Genomic DNA, 15,135 nt, shown 5'->3' on the forward strand with positions numbered 1-15,135 from the left:
GTGATCAGTCAAATGTAAACTTAAGCTCAGAAAGTCCATGAACTACAGACTGCTGCAATCTGAGAGGTGAGTAGTGAAAAGGGACTCCCTCTTCAGGTGGCCTGCTTCATTCACTCTTTCCTGAGGGTATATTAATGGCCCTACTCACATATGGGCTGCTGCCAGAGCCTATGTCAGGAGCACAGATGGTGAATGATTGATGTAAATGATGGTGACAAAAAGGTTTATGATGGGGAAGAAAGGGAAAGGAGCACAGACTTTGCTAAAACTAGTGTCTTCACCAGCCTCTTTTCCTTCAGAATTGATGTTAGAAGCAGCTGTGCTCCTTTTCAAGTAAAGTAGCTCAAACAGCATCTGAGACAAAGCAGGTCAGGCTTTGCAAAGCTTAGCCGAGGGGCTAAGCATGAAGGTTGAGACCTAGGCATTGCCAGGTGAGCTGTGTGGAGGAGAAAGAGCGTACATGCACATTTCAGCAGAGAAGCCCAGATTTGTCACATGAGCTGACTGAGAGGACAGTGGAAAGCTGAGGACAGCCAGAGGAGCACTAGCACTGTGACACTCTTAAAAGCTAAGCAAGAGCACTGTTGACTGAAGTGTTCCAAAAAGAACAAAAGTAAGAAAACTTGAAATATGTAGTGGTATTTTCCTTTACTATAGGACTGATGTTACAGAAAGGAAACAGCACTCTGTGTGCCTTCTTTGTAGGTATGCATCAAAGAAGTATCTGACTCATTTACCAGTTTTTTCTACTAATGGAAGTTTATTGCAGATCTGAAGTACTGCCATAACCAGTCAGAAGTGGTGACAGTGACCTTTCCTGATTGTGCCAACAGTGTTACAGTTCTTCCCAGCCAGTAATAGAGCACCAGTCTTTGATATGGTGATCAGACAGTCTATAGACAAAAGTTAAGGGAGGAAGAGGTATGATACCAAAGCAGTTCATTTGCAGAAGAAGAAAATTGGGAAAAGGATTCTAAAATTTTCTGTTATTCCATCAGCCTGCCTTTTTTCTGGTATGAAAGTGTCTTTAGATGCACTTTGTACACCATAAGGTTGTGAACTTTTTCTGGAAGGAGATTTGCTGGAAAAACTAAGAGATGGGTGAGCCTGTAAGGGTTATGTAGGACTGGGAAAATGGAGGTAACCAATACAGTAAAGAAGATAGTTTCATGGATGGATCTAATTTTGATCTTTAATAGCCCTTCAATGTCAGTTGGCTGAGTGGTTTTTAGTGACAGAAGAAAGAGACATATAGCCACATAGGATGAAAAAGAAGGAAATATTAGATTAATTTTTTTTTTTTTTTTTGCCATGAAAATTTCCCCTTCTATCTGGCCAGGCCACAGGATGTTGTAAACATATTTTGTTTGCAGTGTGCAATTTACTGTTTATTAAAATTGCTTACAATTCTTTGGCCTCAGCTTTTTGATTTGGGATCTAATAAATGGCTGGTGATTTGTCAGGCTGTCACTCTATAGAGAAATGAAATTCTTATGCCTGTTGGCCACTATTTTAATAGTGGAATCGCAGTGTTTGTACAGCCCTGGCTCTGCTTTCTGGTGAGACCCTGGCTCATGCCTAAAATGTAAATCATCATCCTCTGGACCTCTAACACATGTATATCAGCAAGTGATTTTATCCTTCAGAGGGGAAGTCTGTATTTGTAGTAGTGAAAGTGCTGGCTCAATTTCACAAATATATGCAGCACTGGAAATTGTTACCATCACAGTGATGGACTAAGTTGCTTCAGTATCTTTGAGTCATTCCCCAAGTGACAGGCACAGAGCTTTCATTTCTCTCTGTCTCCAAGAGATCCCTGTAGTCTAGGCTTCTGTTTCTCCCCATCTCAACTTGGGTTTTGAACTGTGGATCACCAGTGCTTTTGCAGTATTTCTGACTTGGTTGGGTCCCTGTGGCAATACACACTATGAACAGCAGCCTTTTTTTAGTGCAGGTACCGCTGAATCTTGGCAGTGTAAAGAAATCATGCTGTGACTGCTAAAACTAGTGGAGTTTGCTATCCCATGGCTGCATCCTGCAGCTTAAAACTTCCCACCAACATAACCCCATTTTGTTCATTATACCTCACATCATAGCACAGTGCCTTCAACTCCAGCTGAATCCTGTGTAACCCACCCCACAGCATAAGCTGGTCAGGGAGCGGCACAGAATAATTATTTAGTCCCCACTGCATCCTTTCCCCTTTCAGGCTTTTTATACATTGTTAATTTTCAGCAAACCTGTAAGAACTAATTTCTGTCTCCTGCATTGGATTGCAGTTGACCAAAAGGTTCCGAAGTTATTGAAGATATAGTGGAAAACTGGAAAGTAGACTAACATAGCAAGAAAAAATAATAAGAGGAAAAGGATCTTAAAATAGCAAATATGCATGTGAATAACAATGTTGGTGTAAGAGCATATGGTCTTAAAATAACACAATAAATCTAGCTAGAAATAAGACAAAGGCTCTTAGCTATCCTTAATGTTCTTGCGCAGCCTTGCTGTAGGAGTAGTGAGAGCAAACCATCTATGCTGCTTTTCAGTAGAGTTTAATTCATTTATGAATGGGATTATACAGTGTCTCTCCCTGCAGAAAAAAAGAAGAAAGAAAATCTGTTCAGTGTCTGAAAACAGGATGACTTTTTTAGTCTTGTGTTCCTACCTGCAATCTGTGACCTTCCAAAAACAAAATAAAGCACCCCAGATCTTTCAGAACCCTCCAAAGATTATGTCTGGGTGGCAGTCTGCTTTCCATATGCTTTTGTTTCCCTGATGATGGCATCTCTTCCCTGGTTGAGGCAATCCTTTTAATATTAGTCAAGGTCTTCACAGTTTGAACTTTACTGCCCAGATGGGCAGTAAGAAGAGGACCTCAGAAAAAAAATGGCTTTTGCTTTAATTCCAGCATGTTGGCAGGTGGGTGGCTCTCAAGTCATCCTCCTCATTGGTTTTCAGGCAGGCTTGCTGTTAAACTAACCCAACAGAAGTATGCAAGAAACTGCTCAGTGCAGTTGGTCAATCAACCAAAAATAAGAACAACAGCAGAGATGCTCAGACTGGCTTGTAGGTCAGCCAGCTGATTATAGGATCTTCCCATCGCAGAGGCAGATAAAACCCTTTGCAACGTCAGGACTGATGCACTCATTGTTTTGTAAGATCTGAGGAGTCCACAGGGGTATTTTACAGCTCCAGCTTTGTGTATACATGATGTCGTGTTCTTTGGCATGTCTGGAAAGTTGGACCCAAGCAAACCTATGGATGGGTAGGGAAATCTGGAATTAAAGCTGAATCCATTCTGCAGGAATAGAGCTGATCATGCAGGCAGTTGCACCCTTCTGTATTTCTTCATTTTTAGATATGTAATAAATGTTCCCTGTTTCCAGAAGTATCTTGCGTGGAGCTCCAGGTAGACTTCAAAGGAGGATGTGCAAAAAGGGAACAGAGACATGCGAGTCTCTGGCATGCCCTGCCCTTTCTCACTTTCTTGCCTGCCTCACTTTTCCTCTTCCCAGATCCTGGCTGGGGTGTAGCCGGGAGGGTTGATGAAGATTTCCCATAGCTCAGCAGCCAGTTGCCCTATGGCAACCATGCACCCGTGCAAGGCTCAGCTGAGTCCCTGGCACCCAGGGGAAGCTGGTCCCCGCAGACCTGCTCTGGCCCACCGATGTCCACCAGTGCCTGCCTGCCCATGGGCATAGCTGAGCTCTCATGTGGCCATGATTGCATGTGACACCTGTCTCGCACCCAGGGCAAATTAATTCACCCTTCTTGTACATGTGCAGCTGGAGAGGGTCCTGTGGGCTCAGTCACACCAGGATCCCAGGGACCCTGTCCATGCAGGAGGGAAACAAAGCCTCTGGCCACAACACCCCTAAAAAGCCCGCTGACTCCCTCCCCCTCCATGAATACAGCAGCCCCATTTGTCAGGGCTTTTAGAGAGAGTGGGAGGAGGGTCTCTGGGGACATTGAGGGGTTCCACTTGGGGACAGCCTGCAAGGCATCTGGGCCCCAGGGGCCAAGGGGGAGTGCAGGAGGCTGCCAGCAGGTTGTTCTCGACTCCCAGGCATGCCGGTGAAGAGAGAGCATTGCAGAGCAGCTGCTGCTGTTACAGCTCTCCTGCCAGCTCCACTCCTCCCGATGCCATTCCTACCTCCAGGATTTTTCCCTGACTCACAGCATCACCATCCAAAAGTGTCCCTGGAGGAAGGTATCTGCCTGCTGGTTTGTCTCTTTATCCTTTGCCTCATCCGCTGGAGAAGGGAGAAAAAAAGCCATAAGCAATCAACTTGCCTGCTTCTTATTCCTTTTTTTGTTCACCCACCCTGCTTCCTTCCTGTTGGCAAGGGGGATAAAACCCCTTTTGGAAGGAGCTTTTCTATGTCCATGCATGGACAGCAGCAAATTGGAAGAGGTGAGCATCTAGAAAAAGATGTGAGAGCTGGAAGGGCTGTGCAGTGGGAGTGGTCCTTGCTTTGTGTGCAAGCGAGGCAGTGAGTGTGCAGCCTCCCACTCTGGGTGCATCTTATTTTTGGATGCTGTGCAGTTCCCTGTGTGAAATGCTTTTTTGGTTAAAAGAAGAAGAGATGTCACATCAGGAGCTCACCCAGAGACTGACTACGGTTATCACCCATGTGGGTAAGACGTCTTTATTTTTCTCCTCACTACATTTGTGCAGATTTGGGGGCTCTATTCCCCCAGAAGGTGCTGATGCTCTGTACAGACAGGAAGCCTTTGTGTGACAATATCACACCTGTGCATGAAATAGGAGCCATCAGCAGATTGTGAATGCATGGTTTTGGGCAATTAGGGAGCCTTTTATTGATGGTTTGGTTTGTTTTTCAAGGGTGCAGTTCTCTGGAAAGCAGAAATAATATGAGCAGAGAGTGTCCTACCTGTGAACTGATCTGTGTAAAATACCCGAGCACAGTCCTTCTTGCAGGGAGGTGGTAGAGAAAAGGGGGTAGTGGAAGGATGCTAGAGCAACAGCAGTGCTAATGTGCTTTGCGTTTGCTTGTGATACTGGAATAGCAGCCTATTCTCAGATAGTCTTTTTTATTGCCATTGCTGTTTCAAGGGTTCTGGAAGGTGCTAGGACAGGATCCCAAAAGCTCTTCTCCATTTCAGGCTTGATTTTACTGTTTGCTAACCTTCAAATGCTAGTGAATACAGGTGAGGCCCTATACTATGCACTGCCATCCTTGTAGGTCTAAGTTGGCTACCCACTTGCTGGCACAGGTGACCAAACTACAAGGAACCAAATAATCTGAAACTAGCAAGACAGTAAGAGATGCTGGTGAGTAAAATATCAACTGAGAAAAGCCTTTGGGACCCTTTTTTGCCACATACAATTGAGTTAAAACAGATTGTAGCTGTGTTGCATCATGTAAAGAGAACATGTTTAGCTAAATTGCATGGGAGCAAATTTTATAGCTGTCGGTGTTTATAATGGATTGTGTATTGTGAATGCCAAAGATGAAATGAAATGCCTTTGCCATAGACTTTGCTCAATCTGTATTTGAAACAGGGTGTGACCAAAGTGTGTCTTCTGGAGAATAAACAATTAAGATTTTAGACCAAAATTCTTCTTGGGTTTGATATTAGCTGTAGTAGCTATACTAAGTTTAAGAAAGTAAATGCAATCTGTAGCTTACCTAAAGAAACAGCACAAAAGCAGATTTAAGCTGAATAAAATATTTAGGACCAGGTCCCATCTCTCCGAGATGTTCTCCAGGGGTCACTCTTGGTGCTCATGGTAGCCTCAGCGGGGCCTTGTGTGGGAGAGAGGGTATGCTTGTCAGGAGAGCTTGCAGCATCAGCCTCTTCGACCCAGTGGTGCCAACACAGGTTGCTCTGCAATTGTACAAATTCAGATTGACAAAAGGTCACATAAATTCACATTTTTATGATGAAGATCTGGGATTCAATATGAGGCACATTTAATTTTTTTTTAGGAATAGTATTTCAGTGGAGCCAAAGAGATTTGTGCATCACCTGTTTTTTCTGTTAGATTCAATACAGGTCCCCATCATCCATACTGAGGACACTCCTTGATGTCAGGAGGGATTTGTTAGAGGTACCATAGCATTATGTTATCACTTAGCAATGTAGTAAATAATTCTGGACGCTAGAAAGATGTTAATGAATCTTTCTACTGTTCCCTTACAAATAGAGAGGTTTCTGGGTCATGTGGTTGAGGCTATAGAGTCTCACTGGTTTCCCGGATGTCAGTCCTAGGGAGAGGAATGATGGTCACAGATTGTGGGTTTTTTCCATTTCACACTGAGGCAAGAGCCTAGCTCCCCAGCTTGCAACAGGGAAGGATAATCCCACCATTCTCCCAGCCATTCAAGACCTAGAAATCAGACACCACTTGTGGAGTCTGCCTGCCTTTTTGTAGACAGTACTCATTTTTTATCAAATCATCTAACTAGAATAAACAGCTGTACAAAAATGGAAGCAAGTAATATTAAAAAATTTGTTATTGGCTGATGAAAGAACATTTCTTCCAAACCCACTGATGATGCACCATGTTTATGAATCACACCTTGTAACAAGAGTAGCCTTAGCTCAATCAATGGTAACTCCTGGGCAGCTGCAGGGTGTCTTGAAAGTTCAGTGTGAATCTTTATGGCTCAAACAAGTGAAAGGGCTCTCATCCTTAGTAAACTGAGAGGATCCCTCACCATGAACATACTTCATAGTGTGTACTATTTTTACAGCATCTTTCACCCTCATATAACCACTTGGACGGATGCCATTCAACCTGTCTAGAATGTAGCCAACTCTTCGTTGGGACCACAGCTCTCAGCTTGCTTAATAGCAGGAGGGAAGAAACTTATCCACAAGATTTGCAAAAAGCCAAACGAGAACTTTATGGGAGCATTAAAGGGAAAAAACTTTATATTTGCAATAAAACCTTTATGTGGATCATTTTGGTCTGTGTGAAGTAGATGACACACCAATTTATTTTTAATGTGTCAATAAGAGTGTCACAAACATAGGTAATTGCCTGGAGCTCAACTTATCTGTCCTGGGCAGAGGGTTTGATCCTTCGTTAGCTGACTCATGTTGTGTTAGACAGTTCATGTGCTTCTAAAAAATGCCTCTTATCCTGCTACAGACTTCATACATATAGTTACCTGCTTCAGCCAGGTTAAAATCAAAGCATTGAAGTTACCTACCTCCTCCACAGCAGCTATCTTAACTTGGTACTTTCCTAGTACCATGTACCCTGTCCTGTAGCACACCTTTACACAGTGTCAAACAATAGAGGACCAAATAAGATCTCTTAAATAGCGCTGTGCTCCCTCAGCCCCTCGGATTATTCCTGATTGCCCTGGTGTGGGTCAGGTAATAGGGCCACCACAGGTGTCTAGAACAGGAATAGTTTGTGAATGTTAGCAGGCTTTCTGCTTGCTATCCAAGATGTAGCACAAATGTTATCCAATCTTGTTACCAAAACTGCATCAAGATTCTTTTTTTAATTTAACCTACTTTCATTAAACTTGATTGTTGGGCGGTGTTGGGGAAACACGCATCTCTCTTGCAAAAAGTGCGTCCTTTGGGTAGGTGGGCAGGTGGCAGCTTTTCTGTCATGAGGAGGGAAGAAGTTGTGCTGGGTGACAGGCCTGGTGCTGACAGCAGGATTGTTTACATGTGGGAATGGTGTGGCTCTTCTAGCTTGTGAAGCCCACCAGAATATGCTTTTGTGCACTTGCTACCCACCCACACTTGGCAGTTGGTTCCCAGAAGTCTGATGCCAGCTTTGCTATGTGTGGGCAATGTTCTGGGCACAGTTACGCACAGAAGCACCTCCACCCAGTGCCCCATTTTCCACAGATTTTTATTCTTAAAATTAATTTGTAATAAGGTGGAGCTGCTAGAACCGATGTCAGCTGTCTCAAAAGGAAACAGCGAGCTTGGCTCCTCTCTATTACCAGTACAGTGTTCCACAGCACGTTAGAGGCAAGGTTTTCTTAGAGGCTCCCCTTAACTTCCAATTAAGTTGTAAGAGCTCCTCACATCTTCAAATGACAAGTAGATCCAGATGAGCTGTCTGTCAGCGTCCCTGGTAGGGGAGGCACTGGTGTAAAATTGCAGAAAGCAGTACATTGCACAAATGATATATACAATAAAAACCCCATACATTCATGTCAGCTTCATCTGGTTTTACACACTCCTATTTGCCCAGTCTCCCACTTTATGAATAGAAAAAAGAATTTAAGCAACTTGATGGAGATCAAAAGGAAAGTCAGTGGCAGAACTTGGTTTAGGATGGACACCTCAGGACTTACACGATTGCTTAAAATTCCTATCCATTAACCATGGTGGGTCAATTCCTACCACTCTTGGCTTAACTATCAGCTCTGAGGAGCAGTGTAAAGTATCTGTGTATGTGAAGAGCAGCTGTGCTACAATTTGGGACGGGAAGTGAAGGATGATACTGCATCCACTTGACCGTGTGAGAGCAGTTTAGGTCAGCAGAATGGAATAACCTGAGTTGGCACTTGTCTGAGGCCAATGGCTTAGCATCACAAGTCACAGAAATTTTTTTTATGCTGCAAAGCCACAAATAATCCAATATGTCAAAGCTGGATAGACAATTGCAATGTTTCTGCTCTGTGTCAGAGTACAGCAAGGACACTCAGAAGAGTTTTTTTAAGAAATTAGCTTTCAAGGAACCATATGAAATAGGCCTTCTGCTACTTCTATGCAAATGATTAAATCAAGGCAATGGAAATTTCCCTGCCTGCAACAGAAAATTCTTCCCTTTGTTTTAGAGCATTCCTGTGTTTCAGGAACTCTTTTCAAACCACTGATTATACAGCTCTGTCCTATTTTCAGTTTTCTGATGGGCGGCTAGGGGTGACTGGTCTTTTCCACTGACCACAGCACACCAGGTTTCCTTACACAAAAGTAAGATACAAGTGTGGAATGTGCATCTATCACTGCATTCCCGGTGAAACAGGACAATAGAATATTGTTAAATTTTCTTGGGATCTCATGCTGACAAGAAGTGGTAGTTTGGAGTTCCTTCTGTAATTAACCTAATTCTATTAAAAAATAGACCTTCTGTGATCATGTTATTGGCATCTTTCTCTGTACCCCAATAAAGCTTTTGAACTGTTGGCCAATTTTTACCAAATCTGATGAAGTGACGAAGGTCATAAAATAATAAGTTCATGGAAAGTATGAAAATAGTAACTGAAGAGAAGAGAAAGATGCAATTAGTGAAGAAACGGCTAATAAGCTCATTCTGTTAGACCTCAGAGAATTCACATGGGAAAGTGGAACAGGGGAGAGGAGCAGTAATAACAATTTATATTTTTTAGTTTCACAGCTTAAAAAAGCTACTTGTTTTCATTTTTGTTCCTAGGTAGCCATTATTAATTTTATCCCATTCTGTGTGGCTTATTCTGTGCAGCTGTTTCACCGGGAACTGCTTAATAGTTTAGAAGTGTTTTGCTAATGTTGAAAAGTTTATGCCTATAAAAAGCAGAAACCAAGCTTCCACAGAAATCCATGAAAAATGTGCAGATGTGTCTAGTGCACTCTCCAAAACATAGAATATTACAAGTAGCATCAAGCCCACATTCTAACCTGGTTTGTTGTGGCATGATCAGAAACAAAGAACATAAGAAATTGTTATGAGTTTTGGATCCAAAACACTAGTTTGTCTTTGCCTCAAGGCAAAATATTTATGGGATAGTTTGGCCTTGTGTTTAGGGAGACAGAGGTGACTAAGAACTGGTAGAAACAGTAGCATGTACTAAGGCTGCTTCTGTTTCAGGAAAGAACAGCTCGGAGGTGTTTCTCTTTTCCATTACATCTTTACTTTAGCTGAATACTTTTTCATATGGGATGTGACCCTCGCTCCACCATCCTTACCAGAATTCAAGAGAAAGTTAGAAAAATCCCCCAATATTCAGGTGTGTTACCATTAATCATTTGTCTTACAGCAGCATGCAGTAAGCAGAGCCATGCAGAGCCCCACGGAACTGAAAGGCTGCTTACGGCCCTAGCTATTTTCTCATTTATTGATATCCTCCCCAAAACTGGCTGTTAAACCCTGAGCTATCATTCTGAAGCCAGTGAGAGACTAGTATCTTGGGGAGAAAAGGGAATAGGAGTAGTTAAAAGGGAATAGGGGTAGTTACCATCCACCATCTGCTTGCTGCAGGGTTTTCACACTTTCTACTTACGCATTTTGTGATGACAACCCTTGGAGACAGGGTACTAGGCTGGATGGAACTGAGGTGTGATTCATTCTGTCAATCTGCAGGTCACTGTTTCAAAAGCCTCCAAATTGCTGCTGTTGTATCTAATGCTACAGCAGTCTCCCTCTGTCCTTTACTTTCCAGCCTACCTCAGTAACAGCTTGTAGGTGTTTGTTTCTTGGAATGAATGCATGGAGGAGTGTTTGACATGCGAGGAAATTATTAAAGTCAGGCAGCGGGATCCAAGTTCTGCTGTTAGTACTGGTGGCACCCATGGTCCCTTCCACAGGTATGCATGCTGGGCACTGGGTCCTGGCTGTTCTTAGAAAGCTCTGCTGGACTCTGTAGTTTATCTGTTGGTGCCTGGAAAGTAGTTGTGACTCCAATGAATTATTCTAAGATGCATGTTTCGATTGCAAGCCAGTCTATATATCTGCTATTGGAGTCAGCTCTTCTCATGGCTTTCCTGAACCCGCCTCTGTCTCAGGACTGTATTTCAGATGGTTTTAATATAGCACAAAAGAGGAACTACCAACTTCCGGAGCAGGCATTTGCAAATGCTGTGTGGTGGTTTTCTGGGGGTTTGGGTTGTATGTTTTTTTTGAGGGAGGAGCGGTGGGGAGGGAGGTTGGTTATTAAATAATAATTTTTTAAAAAGGAAGAATTAGGTAGTTAGGTCAAAAGCAAGGGAAAAATGACTTCTTGCAGCATCATTCAATGAGCTAGTCAGACTGTGGCACTTCCTCCTCTCCTCTTAAACACCCCAGAGGAAGCCCAGGGCTACTTGGAAGGAGGAGGCAGGGTCGGCTTTCCGGGAGAAAGCAAATATAGGAGTTTTCCTCCTGTGTGAGGTCTCTGGATCAGGCACCATGAAAGCTGCTGGTGCTGACAGAAGTCATTACTTGCTAACGTGGTAGGCAGCTGCAACCATTCTGCACTAAGTCCCAAGATTAAAAACCAAATAGGGCCAAAAGGAGGTAGGGAGGAGGCCTTGTGTTTTCCCATCTCTGTGGCAGAGGGAAGCTCAGATGGCCTCGGTGGAAATTAGACTAAAGTGACATCTATCACAATTCCTGGCAGCTTGTTAAATATAGGGGCCTTTTCCCACCTCCTGACTCATCTTTTATTTAATTCCTTTTCTCACCTTCCATATGGTGTCTGAATCGTAGAGATCCCCTGAGAGGACATCTCCCTAGGGGAAACAGGTTCCGCACTTGGGAAGGTACTTGCAGTACCAGGCCATCTCAGTGAACAGAGAATAAGCTAAACAATTTAATTGTCGTTATTCCTTTCTCCCTTCTTCTGCACCGTGTTTGATGCCTCTCTTAGCCCCTGAGGAATGACTCAGCATTCAATCTGGGATGAATCTCTCTGGATAAGGCTTGGATGACTGCTAAAATAATTTCGACAGCAGTGCCTGGTACCTGATACTAGCCCTTTTTGTATATTTTCTCTTGGTTTTTGGTGCTGGGCTTGTGTTCAAGTGTTTGGGAAAAGATAAACCACAAATTCTTTGTGTAAATGCTGATGTGTTGTAGCCCACTGACTGAGCTTCTTGTACCTCACTTTAGAGTTCAGCACGCTAACATCCGGATTTCCCTAGGTGGTCAGTGGTTCAGTGACTGGGAGAAATCTGAGTTCTCTTGAGAGCTGCCTGCTCCTGTTCACATGATAAAATGCTAGAGAACGATGTGAAAGGGATAACATAGCACATGGTTCAATATTAGTCAGTCAGCTTTCATGACTCACTCTAACCAGTGTAGCAGGCATGGCCAGAATTGAAACTGAGGAATGAGGGAAACAGGGTGAAGAAACAGCCAACTCTTACGTGCATATATGGAAAAACATCACTTGTGAGTACCTAAAGTGATCTGTAAATCATGGCATGGAGGGAGGTACTGCTCTGAGAGCAGAAACACTGTAAAGAAAAGCTTGTGAGTTTAGTGGAAGAAAGGATAGCAGGCTCTACTTTGGCGTAGGGACAGATGTGGAGGGGACAACCAGGTTGAGATCACAGTATCCTGAAGCTCCACTGTCATGTAAGCACAACATAGATAACATCTGTAAGTCCAAAGACATAACCACCTCTGAGGAATGACTGAGCTCGTGTACTGGAAGACAGCCATGTCCAGCATGTGAACTCAGGCTGGCATAAGTTTGAAGCAACAAGATTTATTCAAGGGTGAAATACATTACACTTGTACCCACACACTTCTTGTCATTTGCAGTGTAGCATTACAGAAGGCTGATGTCTTTTCAGCAGAGGCTTGCAAATACTTCAGCATTAATGAATAGTCCTTTCTCCGGTTTTCTATTAAAATATTCTTTGCAGTGTAGTAAGGAATGAAGCACTGCGCTGAGACAGACAATCCCCAGCTGCAGTGGACCCTAGGATTTAGTTTACAAAGCTGCTGTGTTCTGTCTCCATCTTTTCCAGCCACTGGAGGGACCTGACAGTACAGAACAATATCCCAGACAATATGGCCAAAGGAAAGAGGCTACCAGGATCAAAAATCCATGCTGTCATGAAATGATTGTCTGTTTTGTTTACCAGAACAACATGCACACAATACCTCAGAAACAGCTTTGCAGCTGCTGTGCATTGTATTTGGTGTTCTTGAAAATGCATTGTTCCAAAATCACTGCTGTCATGAAATCGGAGTCCTGAATCCTTAAGGCAGTCAAGAGCTGAACAAGCACAGCCAAAGCACATTCTCCATGCCTTCTCAGAAATGCACTGCAACTCACTTCAACACCGTTACCCTGCCTGCTTCAAAGATGGATTGCACCCATGGTTTGACTCCGGTATAAGGTGTTACCATCTAGTGCCCTCCTGATTTGAGGACACAGGGGCTTGTTTGGCACCTCAAGGCAGCCAGCCCAGCCCTCCCTCCCATTGGCAGAGCTTCCCTGATTCCGGAGCTACACGAATGCAACAGAGAGAGAGTTCTCTGAGGACTCTGTTGCAGTAAGCACAGGACTATTACATTGAATGCAAAGTGACTCTCTGGAAGCTTAAACAGAGATACAAAGATCCTTTTTGGGATGTTAGTCCAGCTTTTGATTTTAAAAGTCACGGATTCCTGACCTGTATTACTCAAGCATAGGAGTAAAGGTTACATTGCTGCAGAAGCCAAAATCCTTTGAAACATTGCAACAAGGTGATGGGAAATGATCTCTCATCAATATTACAACAGAGTGGCTCTGATCTAGAAGGGTGCAACAAGCTCTTTATTTCTGTGCAAATAAATGGGGAACTGCTGGCACTCAGCGCTCTGCGGGACCAGACGTTTTTGTCTGAGTGTACTCAGCTGTAGCTGACCCAGCCATAGTCCCTGCTGCAAACAGATTTCAGAGGCAGCACAGTGCAGGCACTGCCTTGGGAACTGAGACTTACGACCTATCAGAATTGCCCTGAAGTTCATTTGGGGATCTTGGGTCGGTTCCTGTAAGAGCTCAAGGGAAGCCAAGCCGAGAGGATCTTGAGTCCGATGCCCCACATCTGTGAGCATAGACTATAATCTGTGCTTTCAGCTACCTCCATTTGTGTCTCAAAAATCTTGGATGGAAACCAGCAGCTCTTATCCTGAGACTGTTCATGCACCCACCTGTGTCATCCAATATGGGAGCACCCCAATGGTACTACAGTAGGGCTTTCATAGTATCAATCCATATATTAACACCATATGTTACAGACTTCATTTGTGAAAGGCTGGATCTGCCAATTCTGCAGTGCACTGTTGCCTAGGGCAACAAGATACGAGGGGCTGCAAACCATTTAGCTATTGCTTTCTGTGCTTGACTGTGAGCCGTATGATTTCCAGTTTCCCTTGGGCAATGAATTCTCTACAGCTCGCCCTGGATACAAAACAGTTATCTGCTGTTCCAAGACATAAAAACAAGGCAAACAATGCTAATATACAGCATTTTGGTCCGCCTGGCAACAACTGCTGACAGGATCTGACTCTCCTCGTTCAATACATGCCTTGAGCTCGAGAGATTTTGTGAGAGTTACTCCTAGTTAACACTGGAGAACCACTTCAAGATACCTGGAACGTGGAGAGGTGAAAAATCTAAAACCAGAGATGGTATCTTTCAGTATTTCAGGAGAGTGATTGTTGCCTTTGAATTCTGAGGCCTTTAAGGTAGCAGCCATATTTTAACTATACATATGTTGAGGAATAGCCCACAGTTACTGGCATCTCCAATTATTATTATTATTGCAATATCTGTGGTTTAGTTAGAACTTTATGAGGATGTCCAAGTGCTGACTGACAGGTACTGGGGGAAAGAACTGCAGCAAACGTGCTGCTCTAGTAAGAATGATAAATAGAAACAAGATGATTTGGATGTGTGAAGTTTGGATATGTTGTCTGTTGATTATATGTGTTACAACCTTAACACTTCAGATGCATTTTTTTCTTGAATGGAGTTCATATTCTAATATAATTGCTGTGGCTAGAATTACTATCAGGGAGCTTGCCTCTTGTTATCGATCAGTAATTCTTTGACTAACAAAGGATGACTATAAATATTTCCCCCTTTTGGGTCCAAAGTTCACTGTTACCCATCACACTTTGGTTCAGAGGTCTCTGAAGATAAGGCTTAATTTCTGAAGTGATCAATATTGGTGCTTGCAGCGTAAAAGCCAAAGCTGATGACATACATAGGAGCCATACTATTGATCTTGCAATATTCAGAGGAAAGGTTATTTCAAACAGAAATAGCTATGCCCTTAGTATGACCCTGAGTTGTAATCAGAAAGCTCCCAGCAATTACATGCCAGTAGTTGGCACAGGAATGGTGCTGGGAAAATCTGATTAATTCTTGTTGTGGTGATCAGCTTATTTTGTGAAAACAAAATTCCTAATTTTTTAAAAGACAGATTCACAGCTACTCTCACCATTTCACCTGTCTC

General features: G+C 43.2%; 1 protein-coding gene across 1 annotated transcript in view; it reads left to right on the plus strand.

Annotated features, from left to right (window-relative positions):
- MCF2L2 (MCF.2 cell line derived transforming sequence-like 2) overlaps positions 1–15,135 on the plus strand; it is a 191,270-nt gene that overhangs the window by 2,510 nt on the left and 173,625 nt on the right. The window lies entirely within an intron of this gene.

Source organism: Phalacrocorax aristotelis, chromosome 7 (assembly GCF_949628215.1).
Source record: "Phalacrocorax aristotelis chromosome 7, bGulAri2.1, whole genome shotgun sequence".
Taxonomy (NCBI): domain Eukaryota; kingdom Metazoa; phylum Chordata; class Aves; order Suliformes; family Phalacrocoracidae; genus Phalacrocorax; species Phalacrocorax aristotelis.